Raw genomic sequence first — 24,251 nt, forward strand, 5'->3', positions numbered from 1 at the left:
GTTTTAAACAAGAATGTTCCAGTAAATCCTCCATCACCACCAAAATTAGGATGCATTTTTCCTATTTTTGGATCATTAAATTGCATTTGGCGGACGCTTTAAATGCCCTCGAACGGTGCCTTTAAACCGTGAAACCGCTTTTTTGCTTGCTCGCAAAAAAACCTTTAGCGACGAAAAACACTTTTTATTCTTCTGTCTTTGGTAATCCGCATACGATCACGAATATGGCGGCTGCCGGCCTCATAAACGGGAGTCTCTCGCCCCGAGTGAGATCTAATGTTTACCACAGAGACAGACTGAATCCCACAGCCCAACCGCTTCGACGCCTCACCTCACGGAATGACAAGAGCGTTAGTCCGTTAACGAACGATAAATACTCTCCATTTGACGCATTATTAGACAGGAGTGAAAGCAGCGAGTTCTCTAAAGAGAATCATTCTGGCTACATGTGTGCTTAGCTCAGAGTCTGCAAGGTTACCAAGCTGGATGCTCACAGTGCAGGGGGGGTATTAGACGATAACATCAGCGGGTTGTAAAGGGACGGCAGAGCGCTGGGAATGTTTCACAAGGCAAAGAGATTGTCCTCCGTCTGCTGTGTCCTCTTCGCCGCCGCTGGGGGCCGGGCTCATGGGGGAGCCAGCGGTGAGGCCTGGTCTGCAGCTTTGGCCCGCTTCCTCCAAAAAAACTTGTCGAACTCTGAAGAGACATTATTATAAGATAAAATTAAATCTATTTGATCGAAACGGAATGTGAACTTGATTAATTGGTAAATATGATACGGTAGGCTTTTTTTTTATAATTAATGCAAATTTAATCAGTGATGTCAAAACGATTTGCATACATTTAGAAACTATTTACATGCATCTACACGCTTATATTTAGACGTTAGAAATAAATATATTTCATATGTAAAAATATTTTACTGAAATATATACTGTATGTGCGTATATATATATATAGAGTATATATATATATATATATATATATATATATATATATATATATATATATATATATATATATATATATATATATATATATATATATATATATATATATATATATTTATAAATAAAAACAAAACGTGAATGTAAGCTGTGCATTTTTATACACAGCAATACACAGATATTATGTGAACAAAAACGCTTTATTTTGGATGAGATTAAGAGATATTTCCGTAACGCATTTGATAAGCAGGTAAATCCTAAAACCACCGCATCCTTCACTCTGACTCCTTCCTCGCCTCTTCACCTTTCTGTGAGAGGAAGTGAAGAGAATGAAATGATCGACACTCAGAGACCAGTCAACACAGACTCAACAAGCACCTACCACTCAGCTGGAAAAGCACTTTACAGAGGGACATTTTTGCAGAAACAGAGGTGCACATGTACGTGATGCTTCCTTTATTATTTATGACAATAGATCAGTGTCGGGGAGCGATGACATTAACTTAACCAAGTGTGACAATAGTTAAGCTGTTATAGTCTGACAACACGGGCGTGTGACTATTCGCTTATTTCTTTAGTGAAGTGATTTTATTTCAGTGAATATGTCGGTTCTGTATTCGATGAGGATCGGATTTAAAAAAAAAAAAAAAAATCTACTGTTTTACAGATTTGCCATCAGCTGTATGTAAATTTACACTACCGGTCAAAATGTGTGCTTGATAATATTTTTAATGTTTATGAAAGTACCAAGGTTGCATTTGTTTGATAAAAAAATACAGCAAATTTATGAAATTTAAAATAGTTTTCTATTGGAATATGTGTTAAAATCTAATTTATTCCTGTGATGCAAAGCTGAATTTTCCTCATCATTACTCCTTTTTTTAGTGTCACGTGATCATCTAGAAATCGCTCTAATATGATTAATAAAATTATTCTTCTTATTATCAATGTTCATGTTGCTCTGCTTCATACTTTTGCAGAAATTATGATATTTAAATATATATTTTCAGGATTATTATGCTCATTTAAAATAGAAATGGTTCCTGACATTATAAATGTGTTTGCTGTCACTTTTGAAGGAAATATGGATCAGCTTTTTTTTTTTTCTTCTACAGTATTATGACTAAATAAAGTATTGGCTGCTTAAAAGCAAACATGGCTCAGTTTTACATCAGAACAAATTTCCTTCGAGATTCTGAATCCTGTGTAGTTCCCCTCAACACTGTTCATCGGACGCATATCACATTTATTGACTACGCGTTATCTGAGTATCGGTACAAACACGACTTCGTAAGATGACGATAACAACAGATGAAGAAAGCATCCGCGCCAGCGAGCTGCAACATTCGACAACAACACTCCTCTGTGCATCTGAACCAACCTAACGCCGCAGCTTTACAACAGTTCATCCCTAGTTAATGTTCATTAGCGCCACGCGACTGAGTGGCGTGATGATGGACCGACAAGGTGATTGGTGGAATGAACGATTAGTATACTACCGAGGTAGAAGACAAAAAAAGACTCGTTAAATGAAAGCGAGTAGCACGACGACGACGTGATGTTACCATGGAAACAAAAACAGAGAGAATGGAAATCAAGGTAAAGAAGTCTCACCACATCGGGCACAGAGCCACTCTCAATGTCATCCATGACAGAGGACTCATGATACGGGATCTATGGAGCAAAGCCATGGACAAACCAAAGACCCCTCAAAGCCACGAAAGAACAAAAAAAAAAAAAAAGACCTCGACAAACAAAAACACAAACAATAAAATCACCAGAAGGTCTAGGAGAAAATAACAACAACAGAAAATGCAATCGAAGCCAAACTGAGCTAAAACACGCATGCTATGCCTTCTCTCACTCACACACACACACACACACACACACACACACACACACACACACACACACACACACACACACACACACGTGGCTTGCACATAGAGCTGGAGCAACACTGTTTCACATGCTGTGAGGGTGAAAATGAAAAGACACTGAAGGAATGAATGAATAGAGAAGCGTTTATGATCAAGAACACAGGATTGTGGTGGAAAGACTGCGTGACAGAAGCTCTTTAATCAGAGCTTGATGACAGCGGCACAAGAGCCCTCTACAGTCGACATTATGGACAGGATTGGTCGTACTTTGTACATTATTATTATTATTATTTAAAAAAATCAAAGGCAAGATCCACAAGAAAGTGTGACATTTCTTCTATCTGTTAAAAATCAAGGTAAATGATTTATTTACCTGTATGAAATTTGTTTTGTGGACATATTTTAATTGCAGAAATGAATGACTTTCCTTTACTTAGAGTGACGAGAGACATCACAAAAAGCAGCCAAACGATAATATAATAAAATATATAAATAAAAAATATGCATTCATTCATATTTATTTAGTGCCAGGTTATATGTTCGGTTATTTTGATTAAGTTTAATCTACAAATGTGAGAAGAGGACTCATTCGGATTAGAATATAGTGAATTAATGAGGTGAGGAGGAGAGTTTTTCTGTGTGACGGTCAATAGAAGTGATAAGACACGGACGGCATAAAGCCTGCTCACACTGACAGCGACTTTACTCACACTACCATTCAGAAGTTTGGGGACAGTAAGATTTATTTATCATATTGGATTCTTCAGACACTTAATATGCTTCTAATATTGCACAACATTCTATTTCAAATGTTCTTTAAAATGTATTCATTAAAAGGATTCCGAGGAAAAAAATACTACAAAAATATTAAGCCATACAAATATTTTCAACATTGATACTAATCTATCAGAATGATTTTTAAAGGATCTGAAGACTAATAATTAAAAATTATATATATATATATATATATATATATATATATATATATATATATATATATATATATATATATATATATATATACACATACACTAACTACACTTTTTTTTTTTTTTTTTTATATGTTTTCAGTCAAATAAAGACAGCATAAAAACTTCCTACAAACCCTACCCTTTGAACGGTAGTGCATTTTTTCAATGTGTTGGGTGTGAATGTTACTGATGGGCTGAACACTAAACCTAACATTCTCCTGTAGGAGACGGATCTTAATTTCTTATTGGAATTGCAGATTATTTGTTGAAGTTAAACTTGTTGCACCCCGACACATCCACACACCGCATCGCCAACAGTCACGGCTGCTCATGTTACCTGGAATCAGCAGCCCCGATAAAAACGACTGACTTCAGGAACTTTACAGTGTGAAACTTTATCAGTGTGAACGCCTCTGGAACCTTCCATGAGAGCAGGGCCGGTTTTAATTCTGTTAATTTGTGTTAAAGACCAGGTCTAGCTAGAAATGAAACGGATGAGATGAAATCTACTGATTTTTCACTGAAAAAAAAAAGTAGGGTTTCCTACCTGTGACTTAACAATGTAAATGGGGTGATGAAGAAATTCACAGTAAAAGGAACAGAGCAAAGAGAAGAGCCAAGAAACGGCCCTAGAGCCACTCAAGAGATTCTGAAGGAAAAGAGGCCGTGTTTCCCATCATGTAAAATAAAAACGTGACTTTCTCAGCAATGGGTGCTCTGCAGTGAATGGGTGCCACAGAACGAGAGTCCAAACAGCTGATAAAAACGTCACGATAATCCACAGCACTCCAGTCCATCAGTTAACATGAACAGCTGCATGTTTGTAAAAAAAAAAAAAACGAATCTATATTGTGGACACACAACAAATATAGCCAAAAAAAAAAGTCTGAATAATGGATTTGTTTCCTAAAAGACAGCTTTTTAATTCAGAAGAAGTGAATTGATGGACTGACTGGTGTGGACTGCTTCAGGATTATTGTGATGTTTGCCGATCTTCTGACGGCACCCATTCACTGCAGAAAGTAACGTAATGCCACATTTCATCAAATCTGTTCTGATAAAGAAACAAATCTCATCCACGTCTTGGATGGCCTGAGGGTGAATACATTCATTTTTTTTGGGTGAAGCTTTCAATTTAAGGCTCATCAGCCAAAAATCCATTCTCCTCCAGATAAAACGAATGTAGTTTTTACTTATTTAACCCGACCGCTGCGCCCATACCTTTATAGCGCTTCATGGAGTTTGAAAGCGTTGTCGCTATAAAATCTCACGAAAAGAGACGCTTTCTTGGAAAAGCAGCGCACAGAACTTTGGAACGACGTGAGGACGGTAAATAAAACCAGATTTTTCGTGGTTTGGCTGATCTCTCCGCAGCGCATCAGATCAGGATCACCGAGCGCCTCCCTTTTACTGTGGGTATGTTTTAGTGGTGGTGGGAGGCGAGGGATGGAGAGCGCAGGTCAGGGCTGAGGGACGGACGGGTGGACACGGGGGGGACAGGGTTCTGGTGAAATCCTCACCATTCCTTGGGTAATGAGCCAGCTGTCTATGGCTCCAACTCAGCAAGTAGGACCTTTTACATTCAAGCAATCAACAAATAGAAAACACCTTACAGATGTGAAGAAGAAGAAGAAGAAGAACAAAGCACCCACTCACAAACACATAGACTTCCATCTTCAGAAGAACTGAAGCGGGTGTCATTTAAGGCAAGGGAAAGTAACTCCGAGTCAATGAACTAAGGTAGATGGAGTGGAGAAACAAACAAACAAAGAGGGGAAAAGGTGTAAACTTTGGACCCATGGGCTGATTGCTATGAGGTGCACTCTCAAACCACGTCCGTTATGTAACCTTGGATGATTTCTACATATGTCTGGAACTAGAGATACAATCGGTCTATAACGATTTCCTAATATCCTCAAAGATTTCATAACAATACTTTTGCTCAAAAACACTCTAACAGAATAATAAGGATCATATGTAAGAGCTGGTGCCTTTTGTACCCAGATGTATGCATTTATTCATGAATAAATATAAAACGATACACACGTATAATTTGAATACACCACTTGACTGATGACGATCACATGTGAATTCAGTTTAAATTCATTGTAATTAAATTCAAAGGGGGTTTTTTTGTCAAGATGATAAAACTGTCCTTATTTCATAATGGGAAAGCCTCATTGAAGGAATTGATTTTCAAGGGATAGTTCACCCAACAATGAAAACTCTGTAATTGATTACTCACCCTCATTTTTTCCAAACCCAAGCCCATCCTTCGTTCCTCTTCATATTTTGGATGAAATCAAGAGCTTTCTGACGCGAAAGGTAGCAAAGACATTGTTGAAATATTCTATGTGACGCCATCGGTTCAATCTTACTTTCGTGAATCTATGAGAATCATTTTGTGTGCAAAGAAAATGATAAATAACGCCAGTCAACAATTTCCGATGTCACACAGACTATTTTAACAATGTCATTACTACCTTCTGGGTTAAAAGCTCTCGGATTTCATCAAGAACATCTTCATTTGTGTTCAGAAGATGAACGAACGCTCTTCCAGGTTTGAGGGTGAGTAATTAATGAATCAAATAGAGAGTCATTTTTGGGTGAACTATACCTTTAAAAGAATGAAAACCTTATAAAATAGTGCTTTAATATCTAATGTTCTCAAAATGTTGTGTTATGTTGTGGTGTGGCCAATGACAAAGATCTAGTTTTCCTTATAGCAGGCACCATTATTTGTCACTGACCCTTTACACAAAAAAAGGTACAGTACAAAAAGCTGTCACTGGGGCAATGTCCTTACAAAAAGTACTGATATGTGCAATATATGGTACAAACATCAGTTTGGGTTATCACCCCAGAGACGGCTCTGTGCCTTTAGACACTCAGAACAACTATAATGCCATTATATTTAACGGTGGCTAATTCAAAATATCACATTTTACTTACAGCAACAATTTTTGTAGTGGTACTTTGTAAGGAATATACGTGAGCACTATATATAGTCTCATGAAGGCGCAACTAATACTCTTTCATGAAGACCTCACAGGAAGAACAAGAGCATTTTAATGCCGAAAGTGACAATGGCATGCAAAGACAAAGAAATGGGTTAAATTTGCCATTCAAATTAGCGATTCCCCACCTTCTGAGAAACAACGAGGTTTGTTAAGTATTAACATGCAGTGATCACAATTCATCACCATTAATACCCATGCTGTAAGAAACTCACCCCAGTGGCATTTTGCTGTCTGATGTCCAAAGGATGCCAGGCCCACCAGAGCCTGAGGTTCTTCATATTTAACGCTGGAAGTAAGCAGAGAGGATAGTTTGGAGATGTTGGTTTTTTTTTTTTTTTGTGGTTTGCTTGTAGCGGTGTGGAAATGGCACTCACTTTTTATGCGCTGGTCGGCCAGAGAGCTGGACCTGGTGTGGCTAACATGTCAAAGTCGTCCTGAGGGTTGTGAGCGCTCAGAGAGCTGAGAGTGCCGCTGACGCCTGTCTGCACCCACATCTACCAGAAGGAAATCACGGCGTTGATTACTTTACTGCTTATGAATATGGATTTAAATCAACTGACTTTAAGGTTCGCTATTGTATTTAATCCATGTTGCTATCCTAATTAGGATGCGCGTGCAGAGGCCCTCACCGAGTCCAGCAAGCTGCGTGAGAGAGACGCTGCAGCAGGAGCAGGGGAGCGGGCTGAAGGGTGGATGTGTGTACGAAAGTGGGTGTAGTGCTGACCCGAGGAGTGACCACTGCTGGAGAAGCAGGACCCAGATCTATTAGATTATCCTCCTCTGAAGCCTCATTCAGGACCTGTGCATTCACAATACACGCTTTGGTTATCAATCAGAATCAAAGCAACTCGCTTTACTTCACCTGTTACGAGCACATATATATGGCAGTCGCTCGTGATTCGCTCAGATTGATGGCTCACTGAATCATCGATTAAGAAACACTGATTCAGAATGAAACGCCACTGCGTGGTCGCATCTGAGACGCACAACATTTCTTCTAAGCCCTTCTAACACCTTTGGCCCACCTACGTATATTAGTTTTCAGGTAAAAATGTCTATGTAACTGATGTTTGTCTTTCTACCAGCCAGTGATAATTTGCAAGAAAAGTGTTTATAGTAACACATGCAACTCTCATGTGCATCTGACTGACAGAACTGTGCTGATATTTCATTAATTTTCTAATGCGTTACTCCCAACACTGTACATAATAAATAAATAAAAAAACATTTTAGATGGAAAATTTTGGATGCAATTAATCAAAATTAATCATTTGATAGCACTAATGCAATTAATCATATCCAACAAAATAAATATATATATATATATATATATATATATATATATATATATATATATTTTTTTTTTATTATTTTATTTAACATACTTTAATAATAGTAATATTTATATATCCTGATTTACTATACTTTATGTTAATAAATATTCTGTTAAATGAAATGTAAGAAACCTGCAAATTCACATACAAAGGAGAGGAGTATACTTTTTTTATGGAAAGGCTATAAAATTGAGAGACAGTCAGCCATGATTTACCACTCCACTTCACTCACATCTACATTGGAATAGAGATGCATTATACTTGCCTCTCTCAGCTAAGCATCATGCAAACAAGGAAATAAAATAACGAAAAAAAAAAAAAAAAACATGAGCATGCAATTAATAGACACATATTAATCACAGGACATATGTGTATACCATACAAGAAACAATAAAATACTCAACAAAGACAAACAAATAAAAGACAAACATTACAGTATTTTAAGAAGACAGTACTGCAGTATCAAACTCACCCGTTGTTTTGTGCTGCTCTGCCTACTCTGTATCTCTCATACCTGTGAAAGATCAAAAACACGATGGAGATGAAAGAGACGTGAACGCTGCCAGACCCTGTGCGCTCTGCTCCAAAGCAAAGGGCAGGAAATCAAAGCGAAAACCTGAGCGGAGTGGAAGTCAGAGCTTCCTCCGAGAGCCGTTAGATAAAGGCAGACGGGAGAAACTTGACGGACACGCCTTCACCTCTCGTAACGCAGGAAGATGTTGTTTAAATCATCGTTGACGGCAGCAGCTCTTCGGTGACCTCTTCATTAGACACGCTGGAGATGAGCTCCACTACTCTGTGCTGCATGGCTCGACACGCCCTGTTCAGCTCCCTGACGCACAACATGCAGTCGAGATCATTACGGACAAGTAGAGAAAGTACAGTACAAACCTACACAACGCACAGAACAGACGTATGTGGATGAGCTGCTTGTCTGTTTTAAAACACTGTATCGCTACACCCTCTGGTGGTGCTGTTTAGATTGAAAAGATATCTATGTTCTCTATTAAGAAATCACGCAACATTTTTGTGGCGTAAGAAAGAGGACGGGAAGTTGCATGCTGGATTAGAACCCATAAAGCCAACATGAGCACCGCAGAGGTCCGAGAAAGCTAAGTTAATCATGCAGACCACAGATCAGCTGGATTTCATTTGTGTTCAGCTGCTCTAGGTAAAAATACGGCGTTGTTTATACGCTCGGGAGAACTCTCCGACCTGGAGTAGCTCGAGGTCAGAGGCGCTTTCTTGGCCCGCACCATCTCTGTCAGCATCTCCGACATCACTTTAATATTCCTGACGCACAACGCCCAGCTCACTTCTCAGCCTTGCGATCTGTACACACAAACAAAACGCTTCCACATCAGCAAAAACAGCAATATTGTCGAATATTTTACGCAATTTAAAAGAAACTGCGAATATATTGTAAGACGAATTTATTCCTGTGATGCAAAGCTGAATATTATAGCATCATTATTTCAGTCTTCAGCGCCACATGACCCTTCAGAAACCAGTCTAAAATGCTGATTTGCTGCTTAAGAAGCTTTTTCAATACACAGTTGCAGCTTAATATTTTTGTGGAAACCGTGATGCTTTGACACTAAATATTTTTAAAACATAAATGTCTTTTACGGTCACTTTTGACCAATTTAGTGCACGCTTGCTTAATGCCCCAAACTTTATTCACAGTAAAGCATTATTCAGAAAAATCTACGCTCATCTGTGTTTTAGTCCAAGTCCTGACAGCTAAGTGAAATGTTATGTCGCTTTTGTTGCGAAAAAAAGCTTCCAGCGCTTGCGTGAGACATCCAGATTGATTGTTTGCGGTATCTTGGTATCTTAAGATGCAGTGTAAGTCAGCTCATTGGTTTTGGAACGGGTTTGAACACAGCCTTAACACTGAATACAGCAAAGCCTATCCTGAGGTGTGTGCGACCTGCTCTGGGTTTGCTGTGATGGGTCCTGATACGGTGGGGATCTGGGCGGGCTTGAAGTCAGCTGTGGCGGCAGCTGCAGGTGTAGGGCCCGCCTGAGACGCCAAGCTTGGCTGAGCAGACGCTCTGTACTTGTGCGTGCCTGATCTACCTCTGGGACACCCTAGAACGACAAACGAGAGCAGAATGAAGCCAAATGAACGAAATCGTATCGAAGAGCCTGGTGTGGGCGGAAGCTGTGCGGTTTCTGACCCGCTGTGGCGTGTGGATGGGCGACAAAGCATCCAGGTCTGCCATCGGAACTCACCCTTTCCTCTTCAGCTCCTCGTAAATGTGCACGACTCCAGTGAGGTCCGGGCTGCTCCTGAAGGCATCTGCCCAAGCCTGGGCCCCAAACACAAAGACAGAGAAAGGCCATCGGTTCAGGTGGAACTATCCAACAGGAAGGCATTTTTTTTTACAAAAATAGCTAAATGAATATAAAGTGCGAGAGTTAGAGGGTCAAGCAAACAAATAGATGAAATACTGTCAAATCAAAAACTAAAATAAAATAAAATAAAGACTGATTCTGTGTAACAATTTTAAAAATGTAACCAATTGGTTTGAGATAGTTAAATGCAGCTATATGCTCTGTATACCATCAAGGAAGCTGTCAGCGATCTACTCTAAACTGAGTCAATCTGATTAAGTAATGGCTTCCAGTCAACTAGAATTAATGCAATCCCACGCAGCCTCACAGACCAAGTCCATCAGACCTAGTTTCCAGCCCGCACTCCATTCTGAATGAAAATGCTGTGGGTGGTTTCACTGCAGAAACAAAGAAAGAGCGGAGGAGGAAGTTCGCTTCACTCAGTTCACCTGAATCAGTGACAGCACTTTGTCCTGTACTATAGCCGGAGGGTTGGTCTTCGGAGTGATGATCTTCACCAAGATGCCTTCGATGAAATCTCTATTGGCGACGTGGACGTGAAAACGGTGGCCGCAGTTTTTCACGCAAGTCTCCAGAACCTAGAAAAGACAATTATACAAGCAGCTAACGTTACTGGTTATTTAGACTAAAGCTAAAGCTCCCACACAAAACAGGAACTTAATGCATCCAAATCCTCACAAAACCTTCTTCAAATTTCAAAATAGCCTCAGGCATGCCTGAAGGTGGGGGGTTTACAAAGTACTCAGCTGTCATTAACGATTAACGCCGCAAAGCAGCAGACTAAACACCAGATTTTGCTCCTCCACCTTCATTTATGACGTTTTATGACTTCATTAAGGGTTTATGTGAATGTCCAGCACAGTGTCACTACGGTAAGAGCCAGCATCACTTCACGGAAGTTCCTGCTGCCGCTGAGCTCTTTTTCACCAAAAGACGCATGGCATCTTTAGGCCTGTGAGAGCACACAGTTTAGATGATTTATCAACAGCTTAAAGGCTTCTTCCCACCAAGAATAATTATAACGCTAACACATGCACAGCAGAAATTAACAATATATTTATTTAAAGCTTAGGTTTTAGTTGTGTTCTGTCAACATTACAGGACACACTTTGAATTTTGATTGGCTGTCAATGTTTTCAGCATTCATTGGTTGGAAAAAAAATACTCTACTTTCTAAATGACTCCACTGTTCTCTTTTATTGTATTTTTAAGAAAAATAAAAAATAATAATAATAATAATACACATATTACACACACACATTACACACAGATAGATATATATATATATATATATATATATATATATATATATATATATATATATATATATATATATATATATATATATATCTGTGTGTAATAATATTATTATTTTTATTTTTTCTTATATATATATATATATATATATATATAGGGTCCATTGACACAGAGGAGAAGAAATTACAAATCTTTATTTTGGTTTTTTTTTTTGGAGCACAAAAGACATTCTCGTAGTTTTATAATGTAATAAATGAACCTCTGATCTCACATGGACTATTTTACCGATGTCTCTTACATTTCTAGGTCTCAACTGCTTTCAATTGTCTTATGGCTCACGATGGGTCAGCAAGCTCAGATTCCATCTAGAATATCTTAATTTGTGTTCTAAAGATGAACAAATGTCTTACGGGGTTTGGAAATCGACATGAGACTTAGACAGACTTAGAGCTACATATATGAACACACTCTGTAGAAGCAGCTGTATAACATATTGACCATTTCCAGTTGTATTGCTCAGACGTTGGGATTTGAACAATGGCCGAGAAGTAGCTACAGTTCAAAATTGTTTCGTGTTTTTCTTAGTTGTGCATTTCAGCATGAGGGACCCACCAATCAGTATTTAGGATCATAACATGCAATTAAGCAGAGCACTCTGTGAGCTCAAGATAGGAATTAAAAAGACTCAATCCGACCAGACAGCACCAAAGCACCACTACTGAAAGCCCTCTTACAAACACACTGTAATTAATTGCCAGGAAGTTCATCAACTTCCAGCTTTGTTGTTTTTTCCCCCCATGGTGGGATCAAAGCTCCCATATCTCCGAGCCTTTATAAGTAAGAACAACAACATTGGCAACTGAAAACTGAACTCAACGTAGAGACGATTTAATTGTTAAAATGAATTATAGGGGAAATTATGCTCAATATCTCACCATATTTAAAAGAAGCAATTAGCATTTATGATAATGCCATGAGGATGTCCGCCGCCTGACTTGTCTTAAAAAGGAAATTTGCTCAGATTTAAATAGCATACTACTCGCTAAGTACTACTTTTGAATAAGTACCTTGCAACCAATAAAATATATAGATGAATAAAATTTGCTATGCGGTCATTGTTCACAAATCCTCTAAAACTGGAATCAGTCCGGTTCGGTTTTTTAATGAATAGCTACATTTTTACATACTGTTTTTCACCTACTGATACTAAGGAAGTTAGTCATCACGTGCAGAAACGTCGATCACAGAGAAGGAACTACAGCAATACTATCTTGCATTATGGGAATTACCCAATAGCAGAAGTGAAAATCCAAACTGCATGACACAGAACGGACCGGCAATTTGAGTAATACGCTTTCATCAATACGGTAAGTCTACACTGTTCTAGTCCAAATGTGCACTTAATCTGGCATAATCCGTCAAGAGGCATCTACACAAATGATAAAGGAATCAAGTAAAAAGCAAGGAAGATTGTTTACATTTTTGAAAACACCTACAATTTTGAATGCAACAATAAAAAAAAACCCCAGCCTAAACAGAGGAGAGCACTGTTTTCCCCTCACACAGAACAGAGACTAGCCTGTAGTGCCAGTCTGACCACAGAGTGTGTGTGTGTGTGTGTGTGTGTGTGTGTGTGTGAGAGAGAGATAGAGAGAAACAGACAGAGTGAAGAATCATATGGAGTATAAACAGCACTCTGAAAAGGCTCTGCATACCTGGTATGAACATTAATTCAGGTGAACCAGTCACAAACGATCAACCGAGATACAGTTACCAAATAAAACTGTACTGTGACTGCTTGTGACTGTTACCTGACTACATACAGCACCTTTATAAAGTTTTGGGGTCAATAAGATTTTTTTATTATTATTTAATAGTTTTATTTATAAAAGCTGTTATTAAATCGACCAAAATATGACACACTCAATGCATTTGTAATATTAAAAAAATGCTTTTCCTATTCATAAAGGAAACCTTAAAACTATAATTGCTGTCAAACAATTAATCGATTAATTGCATCCAAAATAAATGTTTTTGTTTATATAATACATGCGTATCGCGCTTGTATATTTAGTATGTAAATACACACTTGCGCGCAAATAAATTTCTATATATTTATAATCATAATAGTTTTTCTTTAGCAAATCAGCATATCATAGTGAAGACCGGAGTACTGATGGGGAAAAAAGCTGTGTCATTGCAAGAATAAATTACATTTTATTAATCGAATAAAACGCTTGAATAATATTTGTTTTAGGATTGTAATATTTCGCAATATGTTTCATTGTATTTTTGATCAAATAATACACGCGGCCTTGGTGAGAAAAAAACATTGTTGTTGTCTACTAAGGTTGTATATACAGAAACCATTAACACCATTTCTTCGATGAAGCAGGGAGAAAAAAAATAATAATAATAATAAAATATATATATAGAGATATATATATATATATATATATATATATATATATATATATATATATATATATATATATGTCAAATGTGTGAGACTGTGAGAAGAGTCAGTGAGAGTCATCAGCAGGCGCTGTGTGTGTGTGTGTGTGTGTGTGTGTGTGTGTGTGTGTGAGTGTGTGTCTCTCACCCTTCCTCGGTCTCATTGATGATGTCACAGATCTCCATGTTGAGCGTCCAGTCTTCATTCTGCAGGAGCCATCTGTGGCTTTCTCTGGGAGAAACATACCACACACACAGATCAGCAGGTCGCCCCAATCGCTGACACAAACAAACACACGCAAGACAAAACACTTAATCCCCGCGGCTCAGCAACACACGGCCGGTCACATGACCCCGATCTCACTGCTCCCCGACTCATCTCACGCACAATCAAACTAAAAAGTGAGGATTAGACAAAATCGGTTCACTCCTACGGTCAGTCTAACAAATATATGATTTGGTTTATTAGCAAAAACAGATTTTTCAGTTTTCAAAATCATGTTTTTTTTTTTTTTTCATCGTGGCATTTCATTTCCAATTCACCTCGATCAAACTGAGCCTCTAGATATTTTGATTAGGTACAAAATTGCAAAAACCCAAATTAAAACGTAATAAAAACTAACATAATAAAAACAAGATAGTTTTAAAAATCTGGATTATTTGTTTTCTCGATTTAATTTTAGTTCCGGCTTTTCTAAAATAACTAAAAAAATAAAAAAATAAATAAAATAAATAAAATATAAATATATAAAAAAATATATAAAATGATAAGATACAACAAAAGTTAGAAAAATTATAAAATCGTAAAATGAAAATGTAAGCTGCGCATGCAACTCTCACTGATACTTAAGGAACGCGGTCACAAAAATGAGAGATGCAACACTTCTTTCTGAGACGCTATAGGACAAGATCAGCGCCTAGCAGAAGAGCTTTACTGAGGCTTGACCTGAACTGACCGGCCCTGGGTGATTATTTCATTGTCAGATGTCATTTTCCTCGCTGCTAGGCTTCAAGTCAAACTCCATTGTGTTTTTTAGTTAGAAAAGGCGCTAATAGGACAGCGAAGTACTTTTCCGGACGCAGAACCGACCAGCACCGGTTCAGTATCACGGTCTCCTTTAGAGGAGAGTGATGAAACCCGGTCTTTTGTAATTAGCCGTGAAGTAACATGGGTGTGATTTCTCATTACAGCTTGCAGCTGCAAAAATGTGCTTTCTATGCTGCAGCCTGTTTCCGAGAACACGGGCGAAATAAAAAGTCCGAAATGAAATGAAATATGAAAAACGAGCAAAGATTCAGCATTAGGGATGGATCGAATGTTCGCAAACCAAAAACAGCAAAAACAGCTATAATAACTGAAAAGACCGAATGAATTATGCCAACAATGACTAACGTGATCAGATGAGAAGAGGAAGGGTGGCTGGTTACTGTCTTATGACTGAATTAGTAAATGATTAGTAAATAAATGCAGACGGGTTATGTTTTCTAATACGAGTTGCATGCAGCCCACTCACACGGCTCTGTCTGTTTGTTAGCCAGGGTTCAAAGGTCAAATCATTGTTACTAGCCGGCTGCTCCGTGACATTTTCAGGCATTTTTTAAACGAAAATAAGAAAAGACGATAATAATAATTACACAACTCATACATATCGTTCCAGTTGGGATCTGTAATATTTTATAATGTTTTGTAGGAATTCTGCTCAGCAAGGCTGCGTTAAAACACATGTCTGACTCAAGAAGGGGGTCTCAAAAACTTACTCATATCGTTCATTCATTCATTCATTCATACTGGATGCATGCGTCTGTTTGTTAGTTAGTTAATTTAGATTTACCCTAAAATGCATATTAGCGGTCAAAATAAAATGAGCATATATATGTGAACTAGGCCTATATATCTGAACCAGTGTGTCTATTTGAAGCCCTGACAAAATTCTCGCTAAGTGCACCAAGACCGCTGAAACCAAAATATCAAGAAAAGCCCTCACTGGGAAAACGTGGTAAAAGTTTGCAGACGCTTCAATTAACTCCTAAAGCAAAACACACGCAATGCAAAGTCCAAACTGTAGGTAAAACATCTGTGAAACCTTAACATGGAAATTCTTTCATTATGGCAATACTTTGGGCTCTATTTTTAGTCTTTTTATTGTGTACATGAGTAACAAAGAGCCAATGAACAGCCGTATAAACAATGGAAATACACACTAGCTATATTTCCATCCACCTATTTTTATGAGCAATATTGGGATTTAACATGCTGATATTGATTTCCTCCTGACACTCTTTGTTGCGATATTAGGTTTCAACCAAATAGAGGCAGATCAATACGAGATGAAGACAATTTTGTTGATGTGGACCAAAATTTTGCAACTAAATTTGAGACGTGGCTTACGAGCTCAGTAATGTGTTACAAATGGAAAAGAGTAGATATGAGATAGCGGGTAAACCAAAGAGTTTTCTGCAGATCTGGAGGTCCTTTTGAAAAAATAGCTGGCAATGGGGTTGGGAATTTTTCAAAATGTTTTTTTTTAATGCAGGATGGAAATGCCAAGATGCGCATGAATCGTACATATGCACGTTAAAAAAAGAAGATGCACTCAACTAAATGGGATAAATTTCTTATATTTTACCAAATAAGTTCCTATAATATGTATCAAAAAGACATGTGATATGAGACAGCAAAACTGGACAAACCAATGGACTGATCCAAATCGCAGGTCTCAAACAGCAGGCTTTCAAAACCGATTCAGAACTTTGGATGGAAACAGCGAGTCCGCTGCTTCACTCCACGCTTTCCAAGTTTGACTATATCTGAGTCACTACAGGGTGGCTTGACCACAGATATGCGAAACCAAACCAAATATAGAACATGCAACGGTTCAATTTCAAGTCTACGACGATAACTGCGCGATCGCTTCTAACCAAGAAACAAACTCACGGATGGCCCGAGGCTTTCAGCAAACGCTTTTGGGCGGTTTCTTCAAATGCACAAACCGCACCAAGTGTCTTGTAAAATCGAGCAAAGCTCTGACATCAGCTCGGCAGCACCAGTGAACTTTCACTCTGCAAACTGGGAAGCGTCCGGAGCATGACGCGGCTTTCACGGCCGGGTGAGGCCTCTTCCTGTAGTTCTGCGGAGCCGCAGGAAATACTTCCATGCCTTATTCATACCCCTGAGCTGCTCTTCTGTCAAACTGACAGATGTGACGAGGCGGAGAGAAGACTGCTGCTTCTGTCTTCTCGCCACCGGACACGCAGAGCAGGGTTCACAGCGCTCTGCCTTCCTCTCCTGTCCCGCGCACGCCGGCTTCGGCCTGGGGGTCGAGTTGTCGAGGAGACGTCGTCCGAAAAGCCGCAGACTCACCGTGAGAGTTGCGCGGCGGAAAGAGGAAGGAGAGCGCTTCGCCACAACTGAAGCAAAACTGGATGACCATATTGTACACCATATTGATCTCTCGATAGGTGGCTGGAGATGATTAGCTTAAAAGAAGAAGAAGAACAAAAGGGCAATTTCGGCCCAACCCCAAGACTGCTCATGTTCAAAACCAAAAGAAAATATTTTAACGAAAATAATGCCTATGAATGGAGTATTTTATTATACTGATAATAATAGGAAATGTAAGAAATGAGAATCAAACCAGTTTTTCTGAAAAAAAAAGTTATTTAATTTTTTTATATAATTATTATTTTATACAATTATATTATATACATTTACATTATGGTGTATTTTATTATATGTTAATTTTAAAATATGTTAAAATATAAACTATAGTTACTTTAATATCTCACAACATTACTAATTTCAATATATATTTGATCAAATAAATAAATTTGGTAAGAATAAGAGATTTCTTTTTAAATCCCAAACTTTTCGAAAATACTATAACATAATAAAAATAGATAAATAAATAAAACAACTTCAATTGACACTCATTTTAACAGAACAATTAATGCAAGTGCCTCAATAATATTAGAATTCACATTTCTGCTTTGAAATCCTCATCGACTTCCACGTAATCTACATTTTCGCTTTTTCATTAGGAAAAAGAGAGGATGAAAATATGCGCCTGCTGTAATCGGCCTTATCCCACAAATGCTGTCGACTTGGCTTCACTTGAACCAAGCCTAGAGTATTCCAAAAGCAAACCGAGCAACTTCTCACGGGAAATCCTCCAGTAATCTCTCAAGAAGATTTGTATGGAGTGGAAGACTGGAAGGCAATGAGCAAATGAACAAGGAGCTAGAAACGGACACTATGGCGCTGCTGGACAGGTAGAGAAAGCGCGGCGGACACACGCCCAGTGCAGCCCTGCGGCGGGACAGCGAAAGTGCTCGGGACAGCTGGGTCACGCAACCGGCCGCACCAACCTCAGCCAAACACCGCACGGCCGTGATACAGCCAGACCTGTACACAGCAGCAGCTTTCCTGATGTTCATCAGATTCATTCACTTTCTTGATGAACCGGTCAAAATGTCATGCTTCTAATGTTCTAATCGAATCCATCCCTGAATGAACTGAAAGCAATGCACTATTCATCGAATGCCAATATCTATTCATATTTCAGTTATGTTTTATTTACATTTTTTATTTATTTTTTAATCAAGATTTAGCAATTTTGCTGTGCTTTTAATTTGCATTTGTTTGTTTTTATAGCCGTCAGTTTTAATTCTCGCGTAATTTTAGTACTTTAACTTTATTTGATGAATATTTTGATGAATATTTTTTCCAGGTGTATTTGTAATGCCATTTTTAATAGTTTCTGTTTAGCTCAGCAACAATAACGATGTTAAGATCACGCAGGTTTAAAATCAGTGACGAGATACTTGAAAAACGAGTACGGCCAAGCATCAGATGAAATAAAAAGCATTTGTTTACATGATATATGAATGTATCTTTTTTTAATATAAATGTATATAATAAAATAAAAACATATTTTTCTTACATGCACGTGTTTGTAAAATAAAACAAATACACAATACGCCACTCGTGATATTATGTTCTTTTTTAAGTGCAATTATTCGTGAGCAGGATCTTTTATAGCCGAGACCAACGATCAAAAAACTATGCACTAAATACTCTCTGAGAATCCAACTTTTTAACAGCGTAAACGCCTCTGAACGTGTGAAAGTGCGTTTTACCGGCCCTTTAACAAACACTTCAGATTCCAAAGCTACTTATGTGAAGCCTCATTAAGCCCTCGGCCCGTGTTTTCCTTCCTTAAATGTTCATGCCTCGGTGGGACAGGTTCAGACCCGAGTCTGAAAGGAGGGACCCGACACTTTTACTTCCATCGCCACCTTCGATCTCTCTCAGGACAAAACATAATCTTGTCGCCGCTTACTTTAACAAACAGCTCAAAATGACAGCAAGACATGTTTGAGGAAGACATTTCAAGTCAAGTAATAATCGGTAATAAATCTAATATATTAAAACACTACGGTACGGTGATACTGGTTCAGTCTGGTAGAAGGTCCAAGGATCTCCATTTTATTTTCTTTGCATCATTGACTTTATTATTTTGACAGCCTTATCTATTTCAGAGATGATGCTTCTGAAGACATCTTTTTTTATGTAAATTACTGCATTTATTTGGCAAGAATTCATTAAACTGATTTATCTCTGTTTTATTGAACAAGATATCATAAAATTGTGCTCAAGGTTTCCAAAATGTTTCATTCGATACATCAGAGTGATCCTTGAAGGATGACGTGAGACTAAAGACTGGAGAAATGATGCTGGAGAATACAACTTCGCGCCACAGGAATGTTTTTTTTTACATTTATTCAAACAGTTAATAATAATACTTCACAAACTTGCGCCGGTAAAGAAACCTCCACCCCACGTGCAGATATATTATGCATCTGCCGACACTGTAGCCAATCGCAGTCATATCCGCTGAACAACTGGCCAATCAGCGGTAAGCTTAAGAAGCCGCTGAACGCGCTCAAAAGCGAAATAAGCCATTTATAAAAATTTCGGCAATCGCAAGTCGCCCATTCGACAACACCGCTGCCACTTTGTCTCCTCAGCTAACTGAAGGCCCTTCTTCTGTACAAGCGCTGAGCGATGGGGAAAACAATACCTGACTCCATAACGAAATGCTCATTCGTTTAGGATGTTGTCCTGCGGTCAGCACATCCTGAACCTGCAGGATCAACTTATGAGCTCCAGGCCCCGGGGGGCAGGAGAAAAAGCAAGGCGCTGTTCACAAATTGTTACCGAAATCAAATCAGTGTCCATAATACAATCCACTCTCTTACGCACTTGATGCGATGCTGCGACAGCTGAGAGAGACTTCGTGTGCATATCTGGGCTTGAATTATGGTATATCGCGCGACGTATCGCTTCCAGCCGATTTACAAGCAAGTTGTAAAACCAAGCAGAAACTATTCTATCAAGCAAACGTGCGCGAAAAACATGGTGCCAAAGTGCAGCATACGATACAGAACACCATTGTTTAGGATGCAGGCAAGTTATGCTACTTTATTCTGGTCTCACAGATTTCAACGCTACCTAGAACTCCAGTCAAATGCGCACACCGCAAACACGCTCCAAATGCAAAGCAACTGCAAGAACGAGATTGCCTTCCGCGTGACCGCCCGCGTATTAAAAAAAAAGAGAAAAAAAAAAAAAAAAGGAGAGCCAAGTCCTGCAGCGGGTTAAAGACGCTACAAGAGCACCGGGTTTTCACACCCCGCGCTCTCAACGAATCAAAAGTCACATGACTGGATCGCCTCCTGCTTTATGGCGCTTTGTAACCAAATTCAGGACCAGACATGTCAACGCAAACCGGTTTCCAGATTCATCAATAAATCACACGCCGACTCATCAGTGAAAGCTATTATAACTGGAATACCAGTTGTCAATAAGTGAAAAAAACGGTCACACTGTGTTAAAATATATTAATAATAAAATATGTTATTAAAATATATTATTAATTAATAATATGATCATTTTTAAAAGTGTACAAAATATTGGAGTGAATATTTTTGATAGCTGCTGTATACATACTGTGTATATTTCACACAAAAATTAAAGATTAGACTAATTTAAGAGGCATTTATTGACATAAATAATGCTTTCTCATGTTTACTAATCATTATTGAGATTAAAATGTATTATTATTTAATCACATATATATATATATATATATATATATATATATATATATATATATATATATATATATATATATATATAATAGTAGCAGTAAATGAATCAGTTAATATTTTATTCTTGGTTGATTCTATTGTTCGTCATATGTCTAATCATTGTCCAAATGTTGTAAACTCACTTCTGGCTTTGTTGGTATTCTACATGTAAAAATAATATATTTGAATAAACGTAATGATTATGAAAATACCGCAATGACTAACTGTCAAACCGATGCATTACAACAAAGTATGAAACTTTTGAGTCAAATCAAAGGAGTTATACAGACAGAGATAACCGTGTAATCTAAGTCAGTAGCATGAAATATGAAATAAAAGGTTATAAATGTCCTAAAATGTTCAATGTTAGAGAAAAGGTGGTCTCATTGAGAGCAGACAGAGGCTTCAGTTTCTCTTTTACCCCAAGTCCTGCTGGCGAAACGCTCTCACTCTCTAGTTATGAATTTCCCAATAATGAAAAAACTAATTAATAGAGTTTTCTAGTAACATCTGTGTGTTTGCACCGGATGAAGATGCAGGCTAGCACAACATCTAATTTAGCTAACAGTGCTGACTGTATGATGCTGCCAGTTAATACACGACTTTAAAGCATTTCAACGCGAGCGGTGGATGGCTATCGACCATTAGCTATTATAAAAGCACAATTCTATTAAAGAAGAAGCTATTAAAAGCCGCCAACTCACCGATGCACTGGCCAACGGGAGTGCTGTACGGATTCCCCAACAAGAACTCCATCTTGATGACAACAACAATCCGCCGACACGGAGAGGCTGGCGGACGGCGCGCGTAAGCCCCGCCCAGAGCGCTCTGTGATTGGCCTAAACAAGCGAAACTTTTAATTGATTGATCAATACTCGTGTCAATCACGGGAATCAGGTTCCACTTAAAAAGGCTCCCGATTTGCGAAAACCTGTGTAAATTGACGTTACCTGATAAAACATTAATTCCAGTTCAACTTAATTTATGGACATGAATGCTTTAGGCAATTATGTTATTTAAACAGCATTTGTTGTATATTGTATGACTGGTACACGTCAAATATTATTGTAAAATGTATGTAATAAATGCCTGAATTTGCTTTAATGTCATAAATTATCCAACAGGTATAAATAAAATCTTATTCGAAAAATATCGCTGTATGGTTCGTAAATAAATAATTAAACAAAACAAGCGATACACTGATGCCACAGAGCGTTGCTGCTGTCATATCAAATTATTTAAATTTCAAGGTTTAAAAAATATCACACGTAACGAAAATATATTTCAATTATTTTAGCCCGCCCCAAAGCTACTAAAATCTCCGGAAGTTGTGTGCGTTGGTCTGTTGTTGCTAACGGCGTCGGCGTCCAGAAGACGTGTGCTTGTTCCGGCAGGTCTGTTATCAACTGAGAATTTATCGCCGAATGTGAGCTTTTAATACAGAAAAATAACCTTTGCAATACAAAAGCATGACTGATTTTACGCTGACAGGTCTCCAAAATAAGCAATTGCTTTACATGCAGCTAGATTCCGCTTCTGACCTCCGCAGGCCATGTGTTTCTGCAGGAAAAAAAAAAGACCTCAGTCGTCAGAATCGGCGGAGAATGAACTGGCAACAGGATGAACCTAAAGTAATAGACGAGGAGATGCTAAAACAAGCAATTGAGGAACAGGGACCTCAGGGGCAGGCTGGAGACATTGCCAGGAAAGAGGGCATCCAGTATGAAGACGCGCTACAACTAAGGCTAGACTACAGGAGTACGAGCATCACTGATCGCTTTCGCAGCTAAACTGAATTAATTAGTACTAATTACGTTCATATAAATTAAGTGAAAATGAATTCACGTTATTACGTTAACGAGAACTGCATTAGAAATTATTATTGTTATTATTTATATATTACATTTTTGTAGACGTGCTGAAGATTTACCACCTGTGGCACTTCACCTCTTTAACGAAACTTCAGCTGACAATAACCTCATCGAGAGGATTGAAGGATTAGGAAAGCTCACTAATTTGGTCTGGCTCGGTGAGTTCAGCTCGTCTCCTCGATATCAAAGCAAGGACGCTTAATAATCCGCCTTTGTCGTTTTCCTCAGACCTGTCATTCAACAGCATCGAAGCGATCGAAGGCCTGGACTCTCTCACGAAGCTTCGGGACTTGAGTTTATTCAACAACCGCATTTCCGTCGTGGAAAACCTGGACACGCTGCGAAACCTGCACGTCCTCTCTTTGGGAAACAACGCGATCGCTCAACTCGAAAATGTAAGCCAGCTGCGTTTTAGGCGATTCGCATGTCCGTATGTCACTGAAACGTAAAGCTGAAAGAAAAATCACACCCCCGTCCTCCAGGTGTTGTGTTGTACTTAAGAAAGTTTAAGAACCTGCGCACTCTCAATCTTGCGGGAAACCCCATTTGTGATGAGGAGAGGTACAAGACGTTTGTGGCGGCGCATCTTCCGGATTTAGTTTATCTGGACTACAGACTGCTGGATGAACAGACGGTAAGGAAGACGTTTATCAGTTCTTCATAAGACCTGCATATAACTGTGGTTGTTTGGCTTAATTTTGTGGACGTATTGATATCTCTTGTAAAAGGAAGCATGCGTTTGCAAGAGTATTTGCTACAAAAATATGCTTTAAAAAAAAAGTGAACCGAATATTAATATTTTAGTTACACATTTGCTATGAAGTTGTAATTTGTTATGCTTAAAATGTAACACAATTTAAATTTTTTTTATCTGTAATTATACTTGTGAAGTGCACACTTCTTTTTCATAAGGGACAGATTTTTTCCTAATGTTTTTTTTAATGATTAAAATGAATATGTTTTACATATATGAAGCGTGAAACTGCTAATGCAAAGTATAAGTATGC

General features: G+C 38.3%; 1 pseudogene; it reads right to left on the minus strand.

The window, feature by feature from the left end:
• Positions 1–509: 509 nt before the first annotated feature.
• Positions 510–23,726, minus strand: LOC122341384 (annotated as a pseudogene).
• Between the last annotated feature and the right edge of the window lie 525 nt (positions 23,727–24,251).

This window comes from Puntigrus tetrazona, chromosome 3 (assembly GCF_018831695.1).
Source record: "Puntigrus tetrazona isolate hp1 chromosome 3, ASM1883169v1, whole genome shotgun sequence".
NCBI classification, from domain to species: Eukaryota; Metazoa; Chordata; class Actinopteri; order Cypriniformes; family Cyprinidae; genus Puntigrus; species Puntigrus tetrazona.